This window comes from Convolutriloba macropyga, chromosome 4 (assembly GCF_964194025.1).
Source record: "Convolutriloba macropyga chromosome 4, txConMacr16.3, whole genome shotgun sequence".
Lineage (NCBI taxonomy): Eukaryota > Metazoa > Xenacoelomorpha > Acoela > Convolutidae > Convolutriloba > Convolutriloba macropyga.
Genome location: NC_134471.1, coordinates 65,438,078 through 65,453,462, shown reverse-complemented (window position 1 = coordinate 65,453,462; position 15,385 = coordinate 65,438,078).

Sequence of the window (15,385 nt, the reverse complement as noted above, 5' to 3'; positions counted from 1 at the left end):
GGACCTGCCAAAAAATACAGCTAATATTGCCGATGTAAGTTTAAATTGCTTTTGCCTTTTTGCCGTGACTTTATACAATTTCAGCAAGCTTCGCTTTTGTCGGACTGAAAAGTATGTTTATGATAATGAAAAAACGTGCAATTGTGTGCGTTTTGTCACTTTTCAAATAAACTATAGTGTCACGATTTTGGAGAACATTTTGGTTCTGCAATTAGCTGCCAGGTTAAAATCCTTTCAAAATAAGTAAGAAAAAAAGGATCGATTTAAGTAGTACATAAAAAACAGCTAATTTTCATTCTTGTTGTCCTAATATCGACGCAAAGGATTCGAAGGTTGAGTTTCAGAGACACGAGACCTATGATCAGACCAATTGGTCCTGACAGGGTAAGTATAGCGCAACGATGTATTAGCCCCTTAAAGAGATATAGTTGCACAAAAATGTGAGCAACCCTAGCATTAAGTAGCACAAAAGTCAAACATGAGACAAAAAACTAAAATCTGGACATTGTCCGAACATAAGTTTTGAAACAAATTAGGCAAAATAGCAGCAGGCAAGTCCGATTAGAGGTTGAGGCCTATTTTTTTTGTTGAAACGTGTTAATTACTCAGAATATAACCCTAAGGTTAGATATCTAAATGCTTTAGAATGTTTAAAAAATTAATCAGTATTGTTCTTAACAAAATATTCCTAAAACTGTGGCTGTTTGTTCTCATAGGTAAAAGTAGGGTTTGAAGGCTCCTATTTGCCTATTAGCGAGTACTTTCTTGTGCTGATCGAGCAAAATTTCGGTTAAAACATTTTTAAAGCAAGTTTTACTGTTAAAAGTTCTTATTGAAGACGGCAATGTGTTTTTGAACGCTATTCAAGATCAAAGATTTGTTACTCTACTTCGTTTCTGATAACAGTTCGAATTGTTCTCTTGTTCTGTCTAGCCTTATGGTGACCAATAAATGTTTTTAAATTTTCAAATTTAAAGTTTCCTAGTGTCTTATATATGTTTGTATCTCATTAGGCTAACCTTTGAGATAAACAATTTGGCTGGCAAGATATCATCCTTAAGGAGGAGATCATTGCAGTGGTCAGATTTTTTTCAAAAATAACAAGTTTTCTCTCCCCAAGTTAATTTGCATCTTTATGATGTTTAATTACATAGAATTACATAGGCCATTTTAAATACAAATAAATAGAATTGCATTGACCATTTTGCTTAATACTGAGTCCACGTGATATTCAAAGACTAGTTTTGAATAAATTTGTAGTCCATTATAACGATAAGCATGAGCTGATTGGATCATTCACCTTTCCAAGTAAACTCTGATTTCGAATTTGTATGATTTGCAAAGAATAACATCTCTGTTTTATCGGCTTTTAGGGTGAGTTGATTCTCTGTCAGGTATTTGTCTGTTCGTGCTATTATCTTTTCAATTTTTTGTGTAATATTTTCATTGTTTTCAAATTTGCATAAAAACTTGTTTCATCCGCAAACTGAACAACATCATTTTCATCTTCCAGTTTTTCAGAAAGTTGGACAGATAACAGAAAAATAAGATGTCCTGACACATTTCCCTGTAGAACACCATGATCAACAGTTTTTTTATTTGATAAGTCAATATCCAAATTTACGAATTTCATTCAATTTTCGAGAAAAAATTTTAGAAGTAAAATTTTTGATTGAGAGAGCTTGAAATTTTTCAGCTTTATTGAGAACGATTACATGTAAAATTGAATTGAAACCGTTCCAAGATCTAAGAACACAGCGCCAGTGTCGTTGTGTTTGTGCATATGTCCCATTATTTGTTGGATAAAGTCAAGCACAGCATCAGTAGACGGCCTTCTAGATTGAAAATCGGTTTGGTTTTTGTTCAAGAGCACATATGTTTCAAGATAATCTACTAAATGATTATATAAAAATTTTTCAGAAGCTCTTGCAAAAGTTGGTGGTAATCAATTTTTAATGTAGGATCCTAGAACTATTGGTTATTGATTGGTGTAGGGAATTAACTTCAGATTATGAATCACACGTTTTTTTTAATTGAAGTTCTACATCTAATTTTTCATTAGGAACCCTCCATGCAAAAGCATGAAATATCAGCAAAACTGGATACACTTAACTGCCTTTTAACTTTCTCATATTTTTGGAACCATTTTAGTTTTATATCAGAAAAATGTCCACTTCTGCAATTGGTGATCTTACTGTTTTCTGAAGAAGATCACATCTTGAGTTGCCAGACCCGAACAACATGTGAACAGACGAAATGGAGCATATAGAGAGCATATTGCAACCCGATTTACAATCTGGAGATGTCGTACATTTATCTGGACGAGGGTTGCACAAACGTCTGATCAGAGACCAAACTAACAGCATAGTCTGTTTATAAACCGTAGAAATTCTAACCAGAGACTTGTGAGTTGAGCAGTAGATTGGGCAAGTGTCACATAAAAATCTGAGATATCAAACTCTGAATGGGGTCTCTAAGCAATAGAAAAATTTTTTGCATGTTGCATAATGAAATAATTTCGAAAATTTTTATGCAAGATATTAGAGCATATCTTTAATTTTTTAAAAACGAATTTTTACATGTGTCGAGAAAGAGCATTAAAACGTTTGATTTGTGAGCATTTTGTGTTTGATGAATTGTCGTTTCATGAAAAACAAAATTGCAGTAGCAATTGTTTGTCCGAATTTTGTCCCTGCTGAAAATTAGCTAGAGCAAAAGAGTGTTTTTTCACAAGTTCTTTTCATTAGAACTGGTTTCTCATGGAACAATTATGATTCCATGCAGGAGATTCAAGACTCCCAGCAATGCTATCTAAGAACTGTTCATGTTTTTGTCATTTCTTTATGAAAATTTCTTTAAAGCTGTTGGTTACGTAGGGTTGATAATGAATCACATATAATTGTTGGATTTAAAATCCTACCTCAAGTTTTTGAAATATGGTATTTGATAGGTTTCATAAGAACCATACTAGGCCGTTTTGTCCCTTTATCATACGATGTACCGTTTTAGTGCCATTTTTTGCCCCCTTTTAAATATTTCGGAAATCATCCGACATAATTTTCATAGTTTTGAAAAAAGTTCCTCAATTGGATTACTTCTCTGAGAAAACGGTTCTTTTCACATGAATCTGGTAAGAAAGAGGATTTAATTTTTTGAAAAAAGTGAGAAGATTTAATCATCTTTTTCTTGAAAATTCCAATTATTGAAAAAAAATTATGATTTCATCTATGATTTCCAAAAAAAGATTAGGACAACTAAACTTTTTAACCTATTAAGGATCCGTTGGCTCAATTTCGTCTAACTTCGGCAAATTTTCTGCGCTAAGCAGTTTTGGATTGTTTTGCTATCTCTTTTAGTAATACTCATGGTTTCCTCAGTTTTCTGAAGACAGGGACTGAAAAGATTTAGTTCAATCCATGGATAATTGGTTTAGGTCATTTTTTAATGCTTTTGATGAAGCTACAATAGGAGATTTAGTATATCAGCTCAATGTGTAAAAACCGACCAGGCAGTCTGTTGAGAGATACCGATGCTTTTTGGTCGAGGTAAGGTTGTATTGTGAAACATTGTGACGTCAGAGTCACATGAAAAGGTCATACATTTAAAATATGAACTGGAAGGAATTTTCGGATAGAGTTTTATCACAGTTCGATGATTCAACTACATCCGGAGACGTAATTGATCCACAACGGATTTTGCTGAATTAACTAAACTTTGGTTGTTTGCCTACTCCTTCATTATTACTCATGCTTTTCCCCGTTTGCTCAAGATTTGATCGAGTTCCACGGATAATTATTGTTTGTCAATCTTTTTGTTTTTGACAAATGTTACAATAGAAGATTTGGCATCTTAGCTGAAAATGCAGCTCAAAGAGTTAGTACGATTGGAACAATACGTCCGTAAAGAGAGCAAAAGCAAAATTATCGATGAAAACCAAATGAAATACCATTTTTGTAGGAATTTTTGAAAAATATCAGAACCTCTTGAACAAAATTTCCGCATGATTTAAAACCCAGAAGCTCTTCTCTTCTCAATGCACTGACACAAAGCATTGTATGTAAACATGATATTGGCAAAAATCTGGGCTAGTTTCTGTACAATGCATGCCATTTTGCTCTTTCATACAATCAGAACATAAAATGTGTTGTTCCTTTCTTACTTTTAAAACATAGGAACTAAGTAGTTATATGTATATGTCAGCAAGACAGCGGGGGGGGGGGGGGGTAAAAAAGACGAACCCATGTATAAAGATTACGTATGGCCTATATTATCATCAATTTTGTAATATATCAACCTATGTAATCAATATAAATCGAACACCAATCTATCGGAGAGAAGCATTCAAAGACAAACAATAACCTAATTGGGCGGTCATCTACTTTAAACAGCAGAGTTCGATAGAATCCTTGAGGTTCGTATCAGTGAAGTTTCGCACTGAATTATTGTGGAATCTGTTCTGATGGCATTTTAAAAAATTCTTCCTTAATGAATGAAGAGCAAAGCGAAGTTTAATTTACAGCAAATGTGTCAGTCACTGCAAATACAAGGGTTTTCAGTACAGTGTGACCTCAGTACCTAGCACTAATAATAAAATATAGCATTGACGTCAATAGAAGCAGCACTAAATTATGATTGCAGAAATGAACAAAAAAATTTGGCTACGAATACTAGGTGAAAAATTAGAGTTTGACTTATGTTTGTTGCATGTACATAATAACGTGAGCTGTTTTTGGTTGTTTTGAAGAGCTTTGCAGGTAAATTGTTATCCAGAGAGAAGCAACCTTACGTAGCCAATGTGCAAAAATGCCAATTTCATTAAATTTTGCGTTTTGTGTAATCGAGTGACCAAAACGTGTGACCAATGATTAAGTTACGCAAAGTCTGGAAATAAGTTACTTAAATCTCAACTGTTCTTGTGAACAGTGCTATGGGTAATAGTAAAACTGCTAATCGTCTTTTTCAATCCACTAATATTATCAAAGGTAAAATTATAAAATTAATCTCCAATTAGAGTTTCTCTGCCCGGGTCGAATGTCCTCCCTAAAATCCTCCCATTTTGTTGTAAGAGGTGGGAGGGGGGGGGGGGGTAATTCGTCTATGGCGGGTAAATTGATATGTTAGAGTGTGGGGGTAATTTGTTCAGAGGGGGTAAAATGATGTAAGAGTTGGGCTGCAATGGGAGGACTTTTGAGGAATTACCCCCCTTGACTGACATTGCCATGTAAGAGTGGGCCGCAATGGGCTGCAAAGGGAGGACTTTTCAGGAATTACCCCCTTTGACTGAAATTGCCATGCAAGAGTGTGCTGCAATGGGCTGCAATGGGAGGACGGACCATGGTTTCGGTTATTGGATGCTGTAACTGTGAGTAACCCCTTTGTGAAAATTGGAGCACATGTAAACAGTTTTGAAGAATTATATTTAATTCACCTAGTGTCAGTGCTTTTCACACACGCTTAGAACTCTTATCCTAAAACAAGCGTCGTGAAGAACCCCTACAAAATTGAGAAAGCTTGCTCAACTTTTCCGTCGTTGATCACGTAATTAAAAAAGGGTTCTGATTGGCAAAACGCCGTGACAATTGTTTTTAACAACTCAGGTGTGATGCCAAAATTATGAAAATTATAGTATCCACTCAGGGCGCATTTGGATCTTACGTGATGTTTTTATGAGCACATGAAATTAAAAACAGACGTTAAAAGAAGAAACATATATTTTTGTTAAATGTATCTGGTGTTTTCGAAAAAATTATTAGGACAACTAAATTTTTTATCCTATTATGGATCTGTTGGCTCAATTTCGTCTAACTTCGGCAAATTTTCTGCGCTAAGCAGTTTTGGATTGTTTTGCTATCTCTTTTAGTAATACTCATGGTTTCCTCAGTTTTCTGAAGACAGGGACTGAAAAGATTTAGTTCAATCCATGGATAATTGGTTTAGGTCATTTTTTAATGCTTTTGATGAAGCTACAATAGGAGATTTAGTATATCAGCTCAATGTGTAAAAACCGACCAGGCAGTCTGTTGAGAGATACCGATGCTTTTTGGTCGAGGTAAGGTTGTATTGTGAAACATTGTGACGTCAGAGTCACATGAAAAGGTCATACATTTAAAATATGAACTGGAAGGAATTTTCGGATAGAGTTTTATCACAGTTCGATGATTCAACTACATCCGGAGACGTAATTGATCCACAACGGATTTTGCTGAATTAACTAAACTTTGGTTGTTTGCCTACTCCTTCATTATTACTCATGCTTTTCCCCGTTTGCTCAAGATTTTATCGAGTTCCACGGATAATTATTGTTTGTCAATCTTTTTGTTTTTGACAAATGTTACAATAGAAGATTTGGCATCTTAGCTGAAACTGCAGCTCAAAGAGTTAGTACGATTGGAACAATACGTCCGTAAAGAGAGCAAAAGCAAAATTATCGATGAAAACCAAATGAAATACCATTTTTGTAGGAATTTTTGAAAAATATCAGAACCTCTTGAACAAAATTTCCGCATAATTTGAAACCCAGAAGCTCTTCTCTTCTCAATGCACTGACACAAAACATTTTATGTAAACATGATATTGGCAAAAACCTGGGCTAGTTTCTGTACAATGCATGCCATTTTGCTCTTTCATACAATCAGAACATAAAATGTGTTGTTCCTTTCTTACTTTTAAAACATAGGAACTAAGTAGTTATATGTATAAGTCAGCAAGACAGCGGGGGGGGGGGTAAAAAAGACGAACCTATGTATAAAGATTACGTATAGCCCATATTATCATCAATTTTCCCGAGACCTGCCTAAAAAAGGACAACTGATTGAGACAACGTCCAGTTGAGACAACTGATTTTCCCCTCTAATGAGCTGCAACTAATTTTATATAGTTTCTAAAGTATATCAGCAGAACTTTTAGTTTTAAGCATTTTCGCATACACTTCATTCGCGCACAATTTTCACAATTATAACTTTCTTTTATTCATTCACTCAAAATTATTACTATTTATCATTTTTTATTGAATCTTAGTCCAATTTTACTGGAATTTATCAAGTTTTGTGCTGTTATACGTCAATTTTGCCAATTTTAACAATTTTTGCCAATACAACACACTTCTTGTAAAAAAAAACTCAATTCTTGGCAAAAAAAACCCAATTCTTTGCAAAAATACCAAACTATGGCCAAAAATACTCAGTTACTGCCACAAATACCCAATGACAACCAAAAAAACACTCAAAAATTACCAAAAAAACCATTAATCGCCAAAAGTACCCAATTCTTGTCAATACACAATTCTTGCCAAAAGTACGCAATTTTTGCACAAAAAATCCCCAAATCCTGGTATAAAACAACCAATTTTTGCCAAGAATTGGGTTTTTTGGCAATAAATGGTTATTGTTTGGCAATTTTTGAAAGTTTTTTTGGTATCAATTGGGTATTTTTGGCAATAATTGGGCATTTTTGCCAAGAAACGGGTATTTTTTGCCAGGAGTTGAGTGTTTTTTGATATGAATTGGGTATTTTTGGCAAAAAATGACAAAATTGGCAAAATTTACGTATACCAACACAAAATTGGTTAAATTCTAGTAAAAAGTGAGAAAATTTTAATAAAAACTGGTAAATAGCGTTCTTTTTGCGTAAATGAATGCTAAGAAGTTACCTCAACTGGACGGATTTCACCTGGGGTATTTAAGATATATACCCCTGTGGTAATTATGATAAGATGACAGGTCTATTGTTCTCATTGTTTTTTAAGTAGCTCATTGGAAAATTGATGGAAATAGGGTTTACGTAGTTTTTATACATAGATATGACCTTTTAGCACCCCTTCCCCCGCCTGTCTTGTTGACATGTAACTACTGGACTAATGAAAACCCATAGCGTGGTTCTGTATTTCTCTGTTATAAATTGCAGTGCCTCCATTGCGCATCAGTGGCCGGCACTACTAACCGATAGTCTTTTTTAAAGCAAACCAATTTTTGTCACTACAAACATTGCTGAGAGAAATACAACATTTTTTGTAAAAATCCACCTTTTTTGTTAAGGAACTTCATTTAATTTTAAAAAAATTGGTAAAAGCGTTTTCTTAGGTTTTCAGTGAGCTGTGATCCCAATGCACTAGAAGAGTGATGCAATTTGTCAAAAATTAGCATTTGTTTTCTTCCCCGACGTTTGGTCCACCAAGATATTTTTCTGAGGAGTTTAAACAGCTCCAAGAAAAAAATTCATCAGTGAATGAAATCAATTTCATTTATCAGTGCGAAACATGCAAAAAAAATTGTTGCCAACATTTATTTGATAAAAGAAAAACCTCTACAACGCACACTAGAAGTTGTTCTTGTGCATTTAATGTGTTCAACGTTGATAATGTTTCACTCTAAGATATTCAAAATAAAATCTGAACAAAAAAACTACTATGATATTTTTGAAAAATAGCATTATAAGTAATAAAAATAAGTAATAAAAAATCCTACAGTCAAGTTGTTTGTTTTGTTTCTTAAATCTTATCGAAAATTAGTCATGTCAATTAGTTTTCAAAATTTTTTAAGGCTGAAAAATTTAGTGATGCGGAACACTGCTCCGGTTGTATAAATATAAATATATATATGTATATATATATATATATATATATATATATATATCAACCTATGTAATCTAAAAAAATTGAACACCAATCTATCGGAGACAAGCATTCAAAGACAAACAATAACCTAATTGGGCGGTCATCTACTTTAAACAGCAGAGTTCGATAGAATCCTTGAGGTTCGTATCAGTGAAGTTTCGCACTGAATTATTGTGGAATCTGTTCTGATGGCATTTTAAAAAATTCTTCCTTAATGAATGAAGAGCAAAGCGAAGTTTAATTTACAGCAAATGTGTCAGTCACTGCAAATACAAGGGTTTTCAGTACAGTGTGACCTCAGTACCTAGCACTAATAATAAAATATAGCATTGAAGTCAATAGAAGCAGCACTAAATTATGATTGCAGAAATGAACAAAAAAATTTGGCTACGAATACTAGGTGAAAAATTATGAGTTTGACTTATGTTTGTTGCATGTACATAATAACGTGAGCTGTTTTTGGTTGTTTTGATGAGCTTTGCAGGTAAATTGTTATCCAGAGAGAAGCAACCTTACGTAGCCAATGTGCAAAAATGCCAATTTCATTAAATTTTGTGTTTTGTGTAATCGAGTGACCAAAACGTGTGACCAATGATTAAGTTACGCAAAGTCTGGAAATAAGTTACTTAAATCTCAACTGTTCTTGTGAACAGTGCTATGGGTAATAGTAAAACTGCTAATCGTCTTTTTCAATCCACTAATATTATCAAAGGTAAAATTATAAAATTAATCTCCAATTAGAGTTTCTCTGCCCGGGTCGAATGTCCTCCCTAAAATCCTCCCATTTTGTTGTAAGAGGTGGGAGGGGGGGTAATTCGTCTATGGCGGGTAAATTGATATGTTAGAGTGTGGGGGTAATTTGTTCAGAGGGGGTAAAATGATGTAAGAGTTGGGCTTCAATGGGAGGACTTTTGAGGAATTACCCCCCTTGACTGACATTGCCATGTAAGAGTGGGCCGCAATGGGCTGCAAAGGGAGGACTTTTCAGGAATTACCCCCTTTGACTGAAATTGCCATGCAAGAGTGTGCTGCAATGGGCTGCAATGGGAGGACGGACCATGGTTTCGGTTATTGGATGCTGTAACTGTGAGTAACCCCTTTGTGAAAATTGGAGCACATGTAAACAGTTTTGAAGAATTATATTTAATTCACCTAGTGTCAGTGCTTTTCACACACGCTTAGAACTCTTATCCTAAAACAAGCGTCGTGAAGAACCCCTACAAAATTGAGAAAGCTTGCTCAACTTTTCCGTCGTTGATCACGTAATTAAAAAAGGGTTCTGATTGGCAAAACGCCGTGACAATTGTTTTTAACAACTCAGGTGTGATGCCAAAATTATGAAAATTATAGTATCCACTCAGGGCGCATTTGGATCTTACGTGATGTTTTTATGAGCACATGAATTTAAAAACAGACGTTAAAAGAAGAAACATATATTTTTGTTAAATGTATCTGGTTTTTGCTGAGGCAGGGAGAAAATTTGAAAGACGCTTTTTTGTTTCAAAAAAGCAAAGCAAAGAATTCATTGACTCTGTTGAGTTTAAATAATACTAGAACTTCCGCAAGGATTTTAAACTTTAATGATAGCTTCTATATTACGAAAATCTGCATGTTCATTTTTGTGTTTCTGAACAGATAAAAATTTGCAGAAAAAGTAGAAACTTTTCTTCTTTTAAATCTTCGTACTAAAAATTTTGCTGGTTTTCTTTGCTCAGCAAATATCTGTTGCAAAGTAGTTCTGTTGCAATACATCCTCAATACACACACACACACACCACACACACACACACACACACACACACACACACACACATATATATATATATATATATATATATATATATATAGATAAAATGAATAATTGAGGTGTCATTTCTGCATAGATGGTCTCAATTAAATTTAAAACTGCTTCTGGGTCTTTTCCATTTGTGCCCTGCTTATTTTATGCACTTTTGAATTTTTATGCCTTGATGGGATGGGTATCAACTCTTCTCAATGCAGTAATCATCTTGTAAATGCACAAACATTATTCTAATTATGAAGTGAGTTACGTATTGTGGGAATCAAGGTGTCAAGTTGACTTTATCATTCCTAATAACTAACAGCAGTACAGGCTTTGACATTAAACATCGCTTCATCTTCAAATTACTAAGTTCCGTCCTTTCAAGCCTTTTCTTAGCTTCAAGCGAAAGAATAAGGAATAAGGATATATGCTGCCCCACCCCGCCCCCCCCCCCCCCCAGCTCCGTGTGCATAAAACATTTATGCCTGCAATTGCTGTATTTTTACATATAGTAACGTGCTATAACAATACATAATTTGTAAATGGGGTCATAAATTCACAGTTTACTCTGGGGAGCCGAATCATGAAAACTCCCAACATTGTCCTATTTCAAATTTAAAGCTTGATGCTCTCAATAGTGAACACATCGAAACGCTCAATATCGAACATGACGTTATAAAAGTTATAGCTAGAAAAAAAAGTAATTCACTGGTATCTGTTTTCATTTTGTTACCGCAGAAAACACTCAAATAAGATACCAGGTTACCCATACTTGGAAAACTTGGTACGACCGTAGTACGGCACCGTAAAAGTCTTGAATTAAAACCGCACTGAGATCTTGACTAAGGTCCGTATAGTTGACTACGGTCCGTAATACGGCCCTAATAAGTTTTTTAAGTTACGTATTAAGGCCGTATCAAGATCAATAAGGTGCCGTATTAAGGCCGTACGAAGTTTATCAATGTGTCGTTAATAGTTAAATTGACAGGCAGCTGTCGGAAAACTCTCTAGTCAAATTAACAACCGACTAATTGGGAGTTTTCCAGCGTGTTTTTTAAGGTTTTTCCCTCCTCCTTTTTCATTCCGGGCTTGGGACTGGCAGTGGCCGAGTTACTGAAATAACTATAGGGGTATTGATATAGTACGGTAAAAAACAGTACTAAAACAGCTCTCCGAAACAAATAAAATGACAAAACCAATTAGAAGAAATCAACAAAATGTAAAATTTAGATCCTAAAATATATTCTTTTTCAAATTAAGCAGGTCTCCTAGTGACAAATAACCAGTTCCAAACGTCAGAGGGCCAAAATAAAATCAAGATAGAGTAATATTTGCAGAAAAGGAGGCTATAAATTAGAGGATCAGTACACCTAACAAAGCAAACACGAAAACAAAAAAAAAGATAAAATACCACTTAATGACTCAAATCCGTCGTGTTCATAAGTTCAAAAACTGAGTAGTCTACCAATCACCGGTCATATGTTACCAAATTTTTATCTAAGTGACCGAGAAAAAGTAAAACTTACCCTCTTTTTTTCTAAAAACAAAATTTGATAAAAAACAAAAAACGATTTTTTAAAAAATTGCAATATCTTTACAAAATATGAAAATTGACGGAAATTTTAAGTTAATGGAGTTCAAATATTGGGTAAAGAGAACAACCTAATAGGCGGAAAAACTAGAATTTTAAGAGAAGACTTACTGAAATCTTAGATAAAAACTTTCTTTTATTGGAGGCCTTTCCACCTAAATTATGGTAATATCTCGGCTTAGACAACTCTACTAGTAATACCTAGCCGGTTCCGAATCTTTTGTTAACATGAATGAATTTTCCGAGGTATCAAGTCTAAGAATCTTTGACAGGAGGACACTCTGCTTTATTTTGTCAAATGATTTTGAGAAATCAAAAAACATGAGAAGGTTTGTGGTGTTATCTGCTCTTAAGTGTTCTGAGATCAAGGAGAGACTGTATAGTAACTGCATTACAACTGATGTTTCGCATAGGAATCTGAATTGGTTGCCGTTCACGTTCCAGTTCAAAAGATTCATTAAAACGTTGATCAAGTGTCTCTCAAAGACCTTTCATATTATATTCAACAGAGTAACCGGCCGGTAGTTAGACACTTCTCTTCGATCGTCGTCTCTGAAGATGGTTGAATCTATGCCTAGCTTCCACTTGCTCGGAAACATCTTCTGTCTTTTGGTGTTGGTAAAATGGCACACTATAGATTCCACGAGTTCTTTCCATAGCTTTTTAAATACAAATGTTGGTATTGTATCTGTTCCACAACCTTCGGTAGCGTTTAGAAATTTCAGCTCGTTCCGGAATTCATCCTCGTTTTTCGTAAGGTCTGACCACCCATTGCCTTGTTTTTCTGGTGGTTGAAAGAAAAAATAGTTTCTGTCTGTTGCTACCGATGCAAAGTACTTGATGAACAGGGCAAATTTTTCGTGGTCAGTGTAAGCTTCTACGTTTGTGGCTTAATTTGTGAGTTTTGTGGGATAAATCTCTGCAAGCTCTTCATTTATTTAAAGATTTTGTCCTTTTGACGAGTTGCAAATAGTTTGTGCTCATACTCCTTGCTGTCCGCTTCCTTTAGTACAAGGCAATGACTTTCTTGGAAGATCAGTTTCACATTTTTGATGCTGTTGTGGTATTAGCTGCCTATGTCTGCTAATTGTGCTCATTAAGTTTGTTAAATTTCTCTTGAGTAATCCAGGGAAGCAAATTTTGACGTCGTTTTGTTCTTTGAGGAATAAAAACGCCAATCTACTCTAACAGCCAAGTATACGGCAATGCAGTATTTACATTTACGTTGCTATAGCAGTAAGGTTTGAAAGTCTGCTGTCTCTTGGTGGTCACAAGCACTACAAAGTCGCTTTTGCAGTGATTATTGAAAGTACAGGAATTCTTCTCGGGATTTCGATTATTCAATGAAAACTCAAAATTTTCTGGTACATGATTGAAAATGTTTTTCTTGGAATTGTTTGGCTCCGCATGAATCATCAGCCTTTCATTGTTGGTCTATATAACATCCGGGCATTGACTTTTTGTAGTATTGAACATTATTGTCTGCTTAATGTTCATCTCAATCAATTTTCTGAGAATGCGCTCAGCATAATTTTCCGTAGACTTGTAGGGCTCCCAGTTGCATTTGGCATATTGCGATCTCCAGCAGGAATGACATTGGCCGCGCAAAACGTTTCTACAAATTTCAGTATTACATTCATTTTTTCTGCGGCTATCCGGTTGGGGCTATCACTATGTGGGTTGTAGAGCAAAAGACGTACGTAGGGAGGGTCTTGGCTTTCCGGTACCGCAACTCTGCAGATATTTCTAACTGGAGCGGGTAAGTATTCGATCCACACTTCGCAATGTTTGATTTTGTTGTCGACTGCATCATCACTCCTCCGTGACAGGAAAGGTTGTCTTTTGTTTTTGGTTGCCAGCAATGTTAATGTTTCAAATCAATCAAGCTTCTTGCATTGAACAGCAAAGTTCTGTACAACTATCAGACAGTCAAGTTGGCTCGTCCTCAATCTGAGCTTTGATAGCGTTTTTTTTCTTCTCACTATTTGCAGCTGGCTCCAGTTCCTTTAAGTGAGTAGTTGTAGTTGACAGCATTTGTCATTTTTCGACGTTCCATCTTTTATCATTTGTTTTCTTCAATCTCTCGTTTGCTCTGAGCAGTCGTGGGACAAACTGATTGATTTGTAGGGCATATCTGCTTCTCTTAGATTCCCAAGATTGTGGAAAATTTTTCCGATGTTTTTTGCTCCTCAGTACAAGGTTCAAGATTTGTGGTGTAGGCTGGTTGTTTCCCTCGGCTTTGTCCTTCACAGCCGGTTTATCACCTGCAGATTTTGCTTCCAAGTCTGGTCGCTGTTTCAAGTTCAAAGCTGTAGTACATTTTCAACCATTCCTTGCAAAATGTTTCGAAAAAATTTATATCGTCGTCAAGTCGTTCTTCTGCCGTGTTCTCAGTGCTTTTTGTGACAATGAAAAACAGTACATCAGTTTCCCTGTTATTGAGATCAATTTTGTCTTTTTTGCAGGATCAGTGTATCCTTCATTATATTCTTCAAATCATTTGTTGGCACTTTGAGTTGTGTTTACCAGGTCGTCTTTATTTCGCAAGGGATTTGCTCTGAATTCTTAAGTTTTGTGTTCAATTTGTATTCTTAACTGCTCTTCAGTTTGCTATTTTTTTCTTCAAATCTAGGCCTTCTCTGTATGCTGGTTGCGGATGCACGCTTCTCGGCAATGGCTCTTCCTATTTTCTCAAGCTTGTTGATTGGAGCAGTTGGTTCCCAGCGTTTTGGGTAGCGCAATAGTTTTTTTCCTCTATCAGTGCCAGAGTCGAAGAAGTCCAGAATCTCGACCATGTTCTTATGCACTGTTTTTGGTGCTCCCAACAAGAACCCAAACGATACCAAGAGCCGCATTTGAAGCACTCTAAGGATCCATCATGGCATTCTTCACAACATTCGCCGCAGGGTGTATTTGGTTGATTTACTGTGTAACTTATTAGTCTTTGGTTCAGTAGTTGAAGTTGAATTAGAGTAGAAGTGAGGGAAGAATCAACGTGACTGCTTTTTTCTAGGCTTCTTCCAACAAAGTATGGTCTTGAAGGCACTAAGTTAGAGCGGTTTCCGAGCGAAGGAATTTTTGCTACACTTATTTCTCAGCCCCTTTTAACCAAAGAAGGAGTTGAAGGCACAATGATAGGCTAGCACCGGATGGGAGGGTTATCCTGCAGTGAACCTAGCCACTTCCAACCAAAATAAGTCTTGAAGGCACTAAGCTCAGACAAACAGCAAATGAGAAAAGCAAAGTCGAATTCACTTATTGCTTCTGTTTTTCTTTTGTTTTTTGCGTCTTTCCTTCTGGGAGTGCTTATTCGTCTTCTGTTTCTTCTTCACAACTTAAGCAATTATGTTTCTCTTCCTCCACAATGTTTCCAATAGACCCGCCTCAACCTCAAAGGACG